The following is a 12,653-nucleotide window of genomic DNA, read 5'->3' as shown; positions in this document are numbered from 1 at the left end:
CCCAGACACTGTGTCTTCTAATATTGTCCCTCCTCAAGCTCTCCGGCTTCTGTCTTTCTGGCATTCCAGTGACGGGCCTGTTGACCTCTGCCCTCCCTGTCTCTTACGTCATCTTTCTTAGTGTCATGTTCGGGGAATTTTCTCGGATCCTTCCTCCAGTTCTCTAAGTTTCTTCACGAGGTCTAATCTGCTGATTAGTACATCTATGAAGGGTTTTTTTCTATGACTATATATATTTTTTTGATGTTATATTTGATTCTTTTTCAAATCTGAATATTTTTATAGTGTTTTATTTTTGCGTATTTTAGATATCTCATTTAAATCATTGAATCATGCTTAATTTTTTGCTTCTAGGTGATAGTTTGACAGTCTAAAGTTTTTGCAACTCTGATTCTATTTGTTGTTGTCTGCTGTTATCATCTACTGGCAATTGATCACAGTAGACTGTTTCCTTATGTGTTCTGTGTAATTGTAACGTAAGTTCATTTTCAGCACAGTTTTATCTGTGGCAGCCCTGTATAGCCTGAGTTAAGAGCTTGTCGTTCCAGAGATTTTTTTGCATTTGCTTCTGTTAGATACTGCAGGACTGTCACCAGCCTGCAGGCTGGTCCCGTAAAAGGGCACCTAGAGTGGTTGCCCTGTGCCCTGTACTTTAGGTGGGGGCCCGTGGGGTGGCTGTACATTCCTCCTCTTTTCCAAACGTTATTACAAATAAATTTAGAAATTTCTGTCTTCCTAGTATCCCAGGGGGCCCATGGAAGATAACGACAGTGAGGCCTCTTTTCATATGTAATGATCTTGGTTAACTCCACTCTGGTTGAGTTGCCCTTCTACTAGGTTAACTGTCCTAGGACATATTTTTGTGTTAGTGCCTCTAATTGGACATTCCTAGATTATTCATCGTATGCTAAGAAACCTCAATCGGATATGATATTTGGCCTATGGATATAAATGCTCAAGATAGTTAAATATATATAGTATATAGATATGTGTGTATATATATTCACAAGACATACACACACACAAGCACATACTATATAGTGTTTCAACCTCAGTTTACGCCAAAACAGACACGTTTTCTCGTGTCTCTCTGCCAGTGGGTGGATTTTTCTTTTCATACACCTTATCATCAGGTACACTATCCTTGTGCGTACATAAAAATCCAGTCTCCTACAAGACTATATGAACTGGTCCTTAAGTACTTCTCTGGCCTCATCTGCTACCACTGCATTTCTCTTACTTCCATGCATCAATCCACTTAGTCTTCTTTCTGTTTCTCAAATATGTCAAGATTGAGAAACCCTGCTGTTTTGCAGCAACAGAATATCGCTGTTCCCTCTCAAAGAATGTCCTTCCACTGTTGTCGCATAGATCTAGCCCCTTTTTGTCATTCAGACCTTACTTCTCGGCTGCCGGAGCCAAGATGGAGGAGTATGCATGGGAGCCATGCCCCTGGCAAATTGTGGATGACTGTGGGGGGAGGGGGGGGGCTTTACGATAGGTACTATAGGTGGCGGTATCTTTCAAGCAATCAAAGGCTTTCGCAATTCTCCAGTGGGAGTAAACCACAGACTGCACACGAGTTTGACAGCTGCTAAAACCAGGGCTCCGCAGCTGGGAGGGAGCTTTGCAGTTTGGGGAGCTTTCCATGATTGACTCCAGTATGGTTCAGGTCAGAGGGAAGGAAGACCCCCTGGAACTCCATCACAAGTGGTGCCTTAACAGGAGCCATCCTGGCCAGGAGAAATGGACCAGTGGCCATGGTCGGGTCAGCCACGATGGGTGGCATTCTCCTAGCTTTAACTGAAGGAGCTGGTATCTTGTTGACAAGATTTGCCTCTGCACAATTTCCCAGTGGTCCTCAGTTTGCTGAAAACCCCTCCCAGTTGCCTTCAGCCCAATTACCGTCCTCACCTTTTGGAGACTACCAACAATATCAATAGGACTTCTTTCCCAGGACTTCTTCAACAGAATGAGCTGCAGTTCAAGAAAGGATTTCAGAAGATCGAGTTACAGTCTGTTTTTAAAACCATAGGTGAGACAGCTGTCGCCCAACAGGATATGAAGGGACATTTAGCACATTTTTCTATTTAAAGGAACATGGAAGGGGGGTGTTAAGAGATAATACATTTATTTATTCACACTTGGATTGCATTTGTAAGCAAAGTAAGTGTCTTATATCTTTAAAGGAAATATAATAAGTGCTTAGGAGATACAGGACCACAGGGCAGACAACAGGGAAAGATGCATGTCATTCCTTGAGGACCTCACTGCCTGAATTTGCGTGTTCTGTTAGTCAGACAACAAAAACTCCTGGAACTTGCGCTTTCTTTTAAGATAAGTTGCAGGGTTCTGCTTTTCATCCTCACACACTTTAAATAATGCTTTGAAATAATAATAATAATGCTTTAAATGAGTGCTTTGAAAATGGCACTTTTTGTAGTTAGACTCCCCCCTCAGTCAAGGGAGCTCGTGTATGAGAAGAACTGTGCCGAGTCCACATGGATCCTTCTGTAGTGCATACTTTCTGGATTGACAGCTAGGGCGGAACATGCACTCTTCACTTTGGAAGTAAAATACCCTGTGTCTTGGTTTTAAGGATGTCAGATACAAGACTCTCTGTACCTTTGAGGCCACTGTGTCTTCATTCTTCACCATTGGAGCCGTCAGCAGACACAAGTTCCTTCCGGTAGACCCATGTCTACATGAGAAGAATTCACAGAGGGTGGGGGAGCACTGGAGGTTTGATGTTTACTGGGTGCTTGAATAAAATGTTTAAAAAAAAAAACAATGGTACTCTGCAAGACCTGGCTACATAGGGCTCAGTGTAAAAGGAACGTGCAAGGCCTCTTATTAAAAGTTTCAGGAAGTGACAGCAGAGCATTAAACCATGTGTCAGCTCTTCTAAGTGTGGGGTTCTGTGCAGTCATACGTGTCACATCCTCATGAAGCCGGCTCTCCTTTCCCTGACTAGCTAGTCAAATGCCTGATTCCACTTAATTTTTCTCTGTCTTATCACTCTGGGATTTTTTTCTTCATGTCAACTACCACTACCTGAAATTATTTATTTGCTTCCTTATTTACTAGCTATCTTCAACTGCTAGAATATAAACTGTGCGGACAGAAACTTCTGTATTGTTCACTGCTCTAGCACCTAGAATGGTACCTGGCTCAAAAAATATTTTGTTTCAATGGGTAAATAATTTAGTCCATTATTTCCAGTGTTACAAATAGCAACCTATTTTAAGGCCAAAGATATGTCAGAATAACTTAACACTATCCCTAGAGCCAGAAAATCTCAAACAACATATGTATTTAATAGATTTAAAAGTAAACCCAAAATCAGAGTTTTAAAAGATTAGCTTGGAAGTAAGAAAAATATTCTTCCCATTCAGATGCTTAAAGATGGATTCTGGGACCAAAAGAAAAAAAAGACCTTAAATGTTTATAGTTTGTTCATTCTATTACAAAATGATATTTGGTGATGTTTATTAGAAAAAATATATTAGCGTAATCTAGGTTTCCAAGAATTTATGAAGACAGATTTTGCTTATTTTTTTGAATACCAATTTTATTTTATTCTCAGTGTTCAAGTAAAGCTCAAACTATCATATGGACTTAAGCAGGTTTTATTACCTTGAAAAAGTCAGTGATATTGATATTTATCATTAACATATTCTCTTGCCACTAGGTTTCACATACCCTTGATCCAAGGACAGGCCATCCACTGTGGTCAGATAACTTAGTGCTAAGTCTCATAAAGAAATGCATTTGAATTCATTTCCGTGTGGTTTCCCTATACTTCTATTTTTTACAACTTCATCAAAAAGTACTTTAAAGTATTTTTTATGAATGTGTAAATTCTCTGGCCTAAAATTACTTTAAATCATTTCTGATTTGTTGTTTGATTAATCTACATTTTTAACTAAGCTTTTGTTAAGTGGTAGCACTTGAGAAATAGATTAATAACAGCGGCAATGCTACTGATTAAAAATGTGGCAGTCCATTGCCCGCTCTATTTCTTATTGCATTTTCTTTTCAAATTTACAATGTAAAGCTTACATCAGTTTTAAAATGCTGCTCTAGCTGTTTAGAATTTTACAATGATGTAACTGGCCAAGTATAGCGGCTTTAATGAAGTACTTGCTATTATACCTATGACAGCTCTTATACCTGTGACAGTTAATATTGCCTCAGGCCTGTGAAATGCAAAGCCATCTTCTGATCATGATCTTGGAGTTTTATCTGTGTAACCTAGTACTTACCATTTTTTTAAATTGTTTTTCTTTTTTTAATTGAACATCCATTACTTTGATACAGTCATTGTTACCTCTTTGAATTAACAGGCTTTAACAATAAAGAATTTTCTTTCTGTTTGTTACTCAGCTCTTTATATTTCCTAAAGGTGTAGTTTTGTTGAAATAACCTATCAATGGGTCTTCTGGCTAGTTGTGTTCAATGAATAAATGATAGAATGTTCTAGTTGTAAGTGCCCTTAAAGATGATTGAGTCTAATGGCTGTGCACATCTCCAGCCATTCTTCCACCACACCTTGTCCTGGCAGACATTACTAATTGATTACCATCTCCTTTCCTAATGGGTTTCCAAGCAGCCTGAGAATCTTCCTCAACACAATATTGATTTTGTACAAACTAGTAAGTCCTAGATTCTTGTCCTGTCCTCTCATTATATAGATGAGGAAACCAAATCCCAGACATTTTAAATGATTTGCTAAAGCTTACAAGACCAATTAATTAATGGCTGAGCTGGGACAAGAAAATAAGTCAGCTGACTCCCAATTAAATCCTCTTGCTCCCAGCACTGGTAACTTTGGTGAATTTTTCTGCTCTAGTAATCTTTTTATTCAGCTGCCTTTTAAATAATCTTAAAATGGACTATTACCAATTTTGAATCTTATCTTTGTGCCAGGGGAAATTAGGCTAGGCCACCAAGTTGGCCCTCTCAAGTAGATTGTCATCATCTCTGGGGGAGCTTCTCTGTTTGTTTCTGACTCTGCTACCCACGGCAGCCCCAGTTCTTCCAAGCCTGCCCCCCTTGGAAATAGCCCTGCGAAATCTTACTCAGCATACTTTGCATTCCAATTTATACCATTCCCAGAAGAGATTTTAGCCACGAATATTTCTTCTGTTTACAAATTTCATTCAAAGCATGTCAGTACCAACTACCTTTCTGCAAAAATGCCAAGGATTTGAAGATGGATGCCTGGGTAGGGAAGCTCAATGGCAGTTTTAGAGTTGCCCTGATTTTTGTCATGTCCTAAGAAGATTGGAATAGGTCCAACTAAATATTACAATAAATACTGTATATAAGTTTTCTCAGCAAGGATCTGTTTTTCATGGAACCACAGAAAAAGCTGGGCATCAATCTTCATTATGTATTTTGTATGTATCAGCTGCTCCACTGCAGATTGGGAACAAATTCATACTCTAAGGATTCTGACAGTTTACAAATTATGCTGTTATAAATTTGATTCTCTCTGGACCAATGAGCTGAAAGTTCTACCAAGTTTCTTTCTGAGTCATGTGAACTCATGATTCAACCAACCCGCCTCAGTTGTCAGACTTGAGTGCTGTGAAGATATTATCTGTCTTGGTCTCTGAGCATGTTTTTGTATAATAGGCCTTACTTTAAAATCACTCAGTTGCTGCATTTCACTGAGATGCATTTTCCACCTTTTGAATTGCTATTAGTTGTACAGACCAATTTGTAGCCTTGATTTTTCCAATCTTTTTGACCCAGCTGCTAGCTAAACTTCAGATTTTTTTTGAGCTGTCATACTTGTTTCCTTTGTTTGGTTTACTCTGCCAGCGGCAGTGGAAGTGAAGCTTATTTTTACTGTAATTTTAGAGATGACTCTGGATCAGTCCCTATAAAAGTATACCGTGGGGGTGCTAATGTTCAAAATTAAAGAACGTTAATTTTCTTGAATTTTGAAATTAAAGTTAATTTTGAAATTTAAAAACATCATTGCAATTCTCCAGGTGGTTGTGCCTTTCCTGAGGTGGGAATAGGGAGTAGGGATGGTGCGATTGCATATAATTTGAAGACAGGCAGTACCTTTGTTTCATTACCCTGATTTATTTTGGGGACCATTTATAAAGTATTTTAAGCTTCATTTAGCGCTATAGGAGTATGAGAGGTTTTTATGGTTATACAGAGGTGTTATGGGAAATGTACTGAGAGCTCAGGAAAGCCCAGAATGGAGCTGATGTATCTCGTGAGTCTCTCCTCTGCCTTCGCGCTAGCCTGGGGTGGGGGGTCCTGGGAGGTGTATGTATGTGCCTTGCTAGGAGGCTGAACACAGAAGGCTGGAGGGTCTACGCAGGAGAGAAGCACCAGCTTTACAGTTAGAAGTTAAAGGACTCTTCTTATATATGATAGGGATGTTATAAATTTTTGATGAATCAAAAGTTGCTTGGGAATATAGATTTTAATTTACTATCAAGGTGTCACCTTTTGTTTTCAGTTTCTTCTTCAGGTTATGTAACAAATAACCCTAAACCTTTGCAGCTTCAAACAATAAACACTTATTGTGCCATACAGTTTCTATGGATCAGGAATCCAGAAACAACTTAGCTGAGGTGTTCTGGTTCAGTGTCACTCAGAGATTGCTGTCATTTGAAGGCTTGACTGCAGCTGGCCAGTCAATGCTGGTTGTCAGTCAGGCTGTATTTTCTCTTCCTGTGGAGCTCCCTATTAAGCTGCTTGAGTGTCCTCATGACATGGCAGCTGTTTTCCAGAGCGAGTGATGTGGGAGAGGCAGGCAGAAGTCCTAATATCTTTTATTAACTAGCTTCAGAAGTCATGCTCCATCATTCCACAATAATAGTTACATAGGTTATTCAGTGGGAGCTACACAAGGGCATGAGTACCATGAGGTGGGATCACTGAGGGACATCCTGCAGGCTGCCTCCCACAGCTCTGAATAAAAATCATGTTTGAGGTAGATTTTAATGAAAACGATAGCTTTTATATTCATACGGATGGGATGTGTAGGTTGACTCATGACTGGTTTTCAGTGTTTGTGTATATCTGTGTTTACTGTAACTGGCCTATAACATGTATTCATTAACTTCTATTTTAAAGCACACTTGTATCTTGGACTATGATTAGATTATCTGATGGTATTTATCATTCTTACAGAATAAAAGCTACCAACATGAGACAACAAAAATTAGGGTTGCGGTTGTCTTCATCATCTTTGTGAAACCCACTGAAATATTTAGCTACTTTAGAAGAGATGGGTTATTGGATTAGCTCCTCGTTTTGTGTCGAATCACCACATACAATATTTTTCACAATTGCTGTTGCTTATGAAAAGAGAAAAACATTTTCTGCTACAGAACCACAATATAAATGAGAAAATATTGAGCTGAAATGGGAAAATAACATTATAAATATAGCTCAGGAAATGCAAGTCAGAAATCCAAAATAAGTTCAGTGTATGCTGAAAATGTTAGCATTTTCAATGTATTTAAAGATAATTATATTGCAAACATAATACAATTTTAACCATTGTTTCCCAGTTGAAAGGCTTAGGGATGCTTATTTAAGTCACTAGAAGAGATGTGTGTTGTTGTTTTGTTAGCATCAGAACTTATACAAATAATAAAATGAATAGTTTTCACTATTCATTACTTACTATTATTTACCCTAGGCAGGTTACCAAATAGCACTTTTTAGGTTATTATCTTTTAAGTTTTTTTAAGTGAGCAAACAAAGCACTCTTCTGCACTGATGTTGAGAGTAAAACAAGACATCTTTCTAAATGGAAATTTGTAGACATGTGTCAAGAGGCTTAATAATGTCCACACATTTTAGGTAATGAGCAACCCTACTTCTAGAATTGTGTTATAAGGAGATAATTGGAGAGGAAGTCGAAGATATATATGTTCATGGCAGCAATAGTATTATTAAAAATATTGGAATAATAATCAGTAGGCAAATGACAAAATAAATGACACTGTGTTCTCATTACATTAGCACACAGGCTAAACTGTTATAACTGAAAGACCAACCTCAACAGAGAAGTTAATTTCAATAAATTTCAGTATTTCAGAGGTACTAACCCTGTGGCTGTGCACCAGAAGATGATCAGGGAGCTAGGTCTCCACTCTCTTTCTCTGTTAATTTGAAGACTATACTCTTTACGTAGTTTCAGCCGACTCACCATCACCAAGACCTTGGGCCAGACTATGGAAATGGGGAAAAAGGAAAAAGAAGGCAAGCAGCTTTCCTTTAAGAAAATGACCTAGAAGTGAAATACCTTATTTCTGCTCACATTCTAATGGCCAAAACTTAATCACAAGGTCACACTCAGGTAAAGTTAGGACGTCAAGGGCTATACCCTGAATTGTGAGAGTGAATGAAATATGAAAGTGGCCATATATAACCTTTAAATATTATCTTAAGTGAAAGAAGCCACTTTTAAAAGGCCACATACAATATGATTCCATTTCTATAAAGTGTCCGTAATAAGCAAATCCATAGATGCAGAAAGTGGATTAGTGGTTGTCAGGGGCTAGGGGAAGGAAGGACTGGGAAGTGACTGCTAACGGGGATGGAGTTTCTTTTTGGAGTGATGAAAATGTTCTAAAATTAGATAGTGGTAGTGGTTGCACAACTCTGTGAATGTACTAAAAATCACTGAATTATATACTTTAAAATGATGAATTTTATGGCATGAGAATTATATTTCAGTAAAGCTGTTATTAAAGAAAAAAATGTTCCAGTGCAAAAAAGGACAACAAGGAAACTTTCCTTTCACAACCCTTGCATGGACAGAGGGGAAATGCCCTACCCCAGGAATTTAAAACCAGAAGTCAGCCCTTACATGGGCTTCAGCCTGAATTCATGCCACCTGTGTCTGTAGAAATCTCCAGCTGAAGACTTTTTCTAAAGTGGTTCCAGTTCTACAGCAGCCCCCAGGTGTCTAAAATTCCAGGAAAACGAGCAGTTCACAGTCCAAATCACAAAAAATACAAAGGTACTAGGGCACCATGAACAAAAATCAAGTCAATAAAACACAAGATAGCAGTAATGGCCCTGCAGAGATTTCAGGTGTGGGGTTTGTTAGACAAATATAGAATAACCGTGGTTGATATATTTTAAAAATAAAAGAGGATTTTGAAAATACAAGCAAGGAGTAGCAGATTTTTTAAATAATTATCAAATTCTAGAAAAGAAATATATGATAAATTAAGTTTACAATTTAGTTCTATAGATTTATCAGCAGATTTGACTTACAGTTAATGTACTGGAGGACAGATATGAGCATGTTATCCTGAACAAAGTCTAAAGAAACACAAAGACAAAGAATATGAGAGATCAGGATATAAGAGAGGTTAGGATAAGAAGTTTGATATACTTCAAATCAGAGCTCTATAAGGAGAAAATAGAGGGAATGGGGAAGAGGCAGTATTTGAAGATCTGATAACTGAAAATATTCTAGAATATTTGAATCCACAGCTTTAAGAAGCCCTAAGCGTCCCAAGCAGTATAAGTAAGACGATATCCACCCTAAACACATTGGTGTGAAATTGCGTAACAACAAAGAGAAGGAGAAAATCATAGAAGCAGTTTAAAAGGGTGGAAGAAGAAATCATCTTCAAGGCAAGAGCAATTAGACCTACAGCTTATTTCTCAACAGAATCCAGAAGAGAATTGAATTATATCCTCAATATGCTGAGAGAAAATACACATCAATTTATAATTCTATACCCAGTGAAAATATCTTTCAAGAATGAGAGTAAAATTCTGTCAGTTGCTCAAAAGTTCTCTGAATCTCACAATGCAACAGAAAAGGTACTTTGTTCAAGTAGTTGCAACAGAGAGCATACTCAAAGGAAGTCTCTCTCTGAAAATGAAGAGAGGATTTTACAGAGGGAAAGAGACAAAAGTGGCCAAGCGCCAGCTGCAAGGTTGGTGGGTGTTGGTCAGACAGGTGTTGCAATCTTGCAGAAATGAGTTTTTTCCTTGCAGTTTGGCTGTTGCAGGCCATTACCTCCTTTTCTAGGAGTTGTTGGCTCAAAGGAGGAATTTAGAGGGAGTGGGTTAGTTTCTCAGTACCAGAGAACAAGGGAGTAGGTGTAAGTTCAGAGCAGAAAGTGTTTACGGTTCTCCACAGTCCCTCCTCTTGAACAAAGCACACAAGAGTCCCATACCTGCCAACCTGAATGGGCCCATTGAGATAAAAGGAAAGTTATTAGAATGGGGGTCGATTTTAGGGTTAAAGTTTCTTTTTGCTTCTGTTCTGAGATAATGTTCTGAGATCATTTGTTTTGAAAGTATGTTGCTGCTTAGCTGAATGACCCTAAGAAATTACAGTAGTCCCCCCCTCATCCATGGTTTCAGTTACCTGTGATCAACTGTGGTCCAAAATGGTTTCAGTTTCCGTGGTTTCAGTTACCTGCAATCAACTGTGATCCAAAAATGTTAAATGGAAAATTCTAGAAATAAACAATTCATAAGTTTTAAAGCGTGTGCTGTTCTGAGTAACGTGATAAAATCTCACACCACCCTGCTCCATCCTGTCCAGGACATGAATCATCCCTTTGTCTAGCCTATCCATTCTGTGTACACTACCTGCCTGATAGTCACTTAGTAGTTGTCTTGGTTATCAGAACAACTGTCGTGGTATCACAGTGCTTGTGTTCAAGTAACCCTTATTTTACTTCATAATGGTCCCAAAACGCAAGAGTGGCGATGCCGGCAATTCCGATATGCCAAAGAGAAGCCATAAAGTGCTTCCTCTAAGTGAAAAGGTGAAAGTTCTCAACTTAATAAGGAAAGAAAAAGAATCATATGCTGAGGTTGCTAAGATCTACAGTAACTTCTATTACCAGTATATTGTTATAATTGTTCTATTTTATTATTAGTTATTGTTGTTAACCTCTTTCTGTGCCTAATTTATAAATTAAACTTTATCATAGGTATGCATGTACAGGAAGAAACAGTATATATAGGGTTCGGTACTATCCACGGTTTCAGGCATCCACTGGGGGTCTTGGAAGGGATCACCTGTGGCTAAGGGGGATACATTTAATGAGAGGGATTCCTACCAAGAGGCAGAGCAGGTGAATGAACAACCTTTGGAGGATTGTTCAGAGCCAAGACTGGGTTTCTGTCAGGAATATCCAGAAGCAGCAGCCCCAGCCCCCTCCACCCACGGCAGAGTCCATCCCAGAAGTCAGGACCAGCTAGTCCACGCAGAAGATAGTTTGGTTGGCTTCACATCAGAAAGGTTCTGAGGGGATGTACATGCAGCAGTCATCTCTAAGGACTGTACACGAACCCCCAATGGGATGCTAAGACGGAGGCAAAGTTGTCTTGGCTATTTAGGTCCTTACAATTCCCTATGAATTTTAGAATTAGCTTGTCAATTACAAAAAGCCTACTGGGATTTTGATTGGGTTTGTGTTGACTCTACAGATCAATTTGGGAAAAATTGATATCTTTAGCAATAAACCCATAAACACGGTATATCTCTGCATTAGTTAGTCTAATATTTCTCTGCACTGTTTTGTAGTTTTTAGTGTACAGATCTTGCACATCTTCTGTCAAATTTATTCCTAAATATTTTATATTTTTGTTGCTATTTGTTAATGGAATTTTTCTTAATTTCCGGTGGTTTGTTTTAGTATGTAGAAATGCAATATATTTTCATATACTGATCTCAAAAAAGGCAACCTTGCTAAATTCATTTATTTTAGTAACTTTTTTTGTTGTTGATTCCTTTGGATTTTCTACATACATAACCATGTTATTTGCCAACTGCAAAAGTTTTAATAGACAATATAGTTGTATATCTTTATGACCCAAGGAAAGTGAAGGGTTTTTTTAAACCAGTTAAAGAAAATGCAGACCATAAAGGAAATTATAAATATATTTGACAAGTTAAATTTCATAATTTTGATTCATGAAAAGATAAAGAAGTTAAAAAAGAAGCCCCACACTGATAGAAGATATTTACAGTAAATCTACCTGGCAAAGGCTTAGTATCTAAATTGCGCTGCCCAGTAGGATAGCCACAAGCCACTGTGGCTTTGAGCACTTGAAATGTGGCTTGTCTCAATTGAGATGTACTGTAAATGTAAAATACACACCATATTTCAAAGACTTAGTACCAAAAAAAAAAGAACGTACAATATCTTCTTAAGAATTTTTATATTGAAAACATGTTGAAATCAAAATATTTTCAGTTAAATTGAAATACATAACTAAAATTGATTTCATTTGTTTCCTTTCACTTTTTTAATGTGGCTGCTAGAAAACTTTTAATTATATACGTCTCACATAAAAGCAGATACTCAAATGGCCGATAAATATATGAAAAAGGGGCTCACACTCTTAATCAAGAAAGTGCCAATTTAAACTATAATAGAGTACCATCTTTATCTACCAGATTAGCAGATATTTAAAAAAGAAAAACTGGCTAGGCTGCAGTGCACACTCCTCTCCCGCCCCCTGGTGCTGAGAATCTAAATTGGTACCGCTACTTAGGACACAGTTTGTGTTGTCTGTAAAGCTGACTGCACATACCTACCATCCAACACTTCCACTTCCCTATATTTAATAGAGGATCTCTTCTATACATGCACCAGGAGACATGTTAAAAATTTGTTCATAGCAGC

At 38.0% G+C, this 12,653-nt stretch overlaps 1 pseudogene; it reads left to right on the top strand.

Moving 5' to 3' along the window:
• The first annotated feature begins 264 nt into the window (after nucleotides 1–264).
• On the top strand, nucleotides 265–12,160 carry LOC138922986 (mitochondrial import inner membrane translocase subunit Tim17-A pseudogene; annotated as a pseudogene).
• Nucleotides 12,161–12,653: the final 493 nt, after the last annotated feature.

The sequence above is a fragment of the Equus caballus genome, unplaced genomic scaffold, assembly GCF_041296265.1.
Source record: "Equus caballus isolate H_3958 breed thoroughbred unplaced genomic scaffold, TB-T2T haplotype2-0000437, whole genome shotgun sequence".
Taxonomy (NCBI): domain Eukaryota; kingdom Metazoa; phylum Chordata; class Mammalia; order Perissodactyla; family Equidae; genus Equus; species Equus caballus.
Note: the sequence above shows the minus strand (reverse complement) of the source record. Positions and strands in the feature narration are given on the sequence as shown.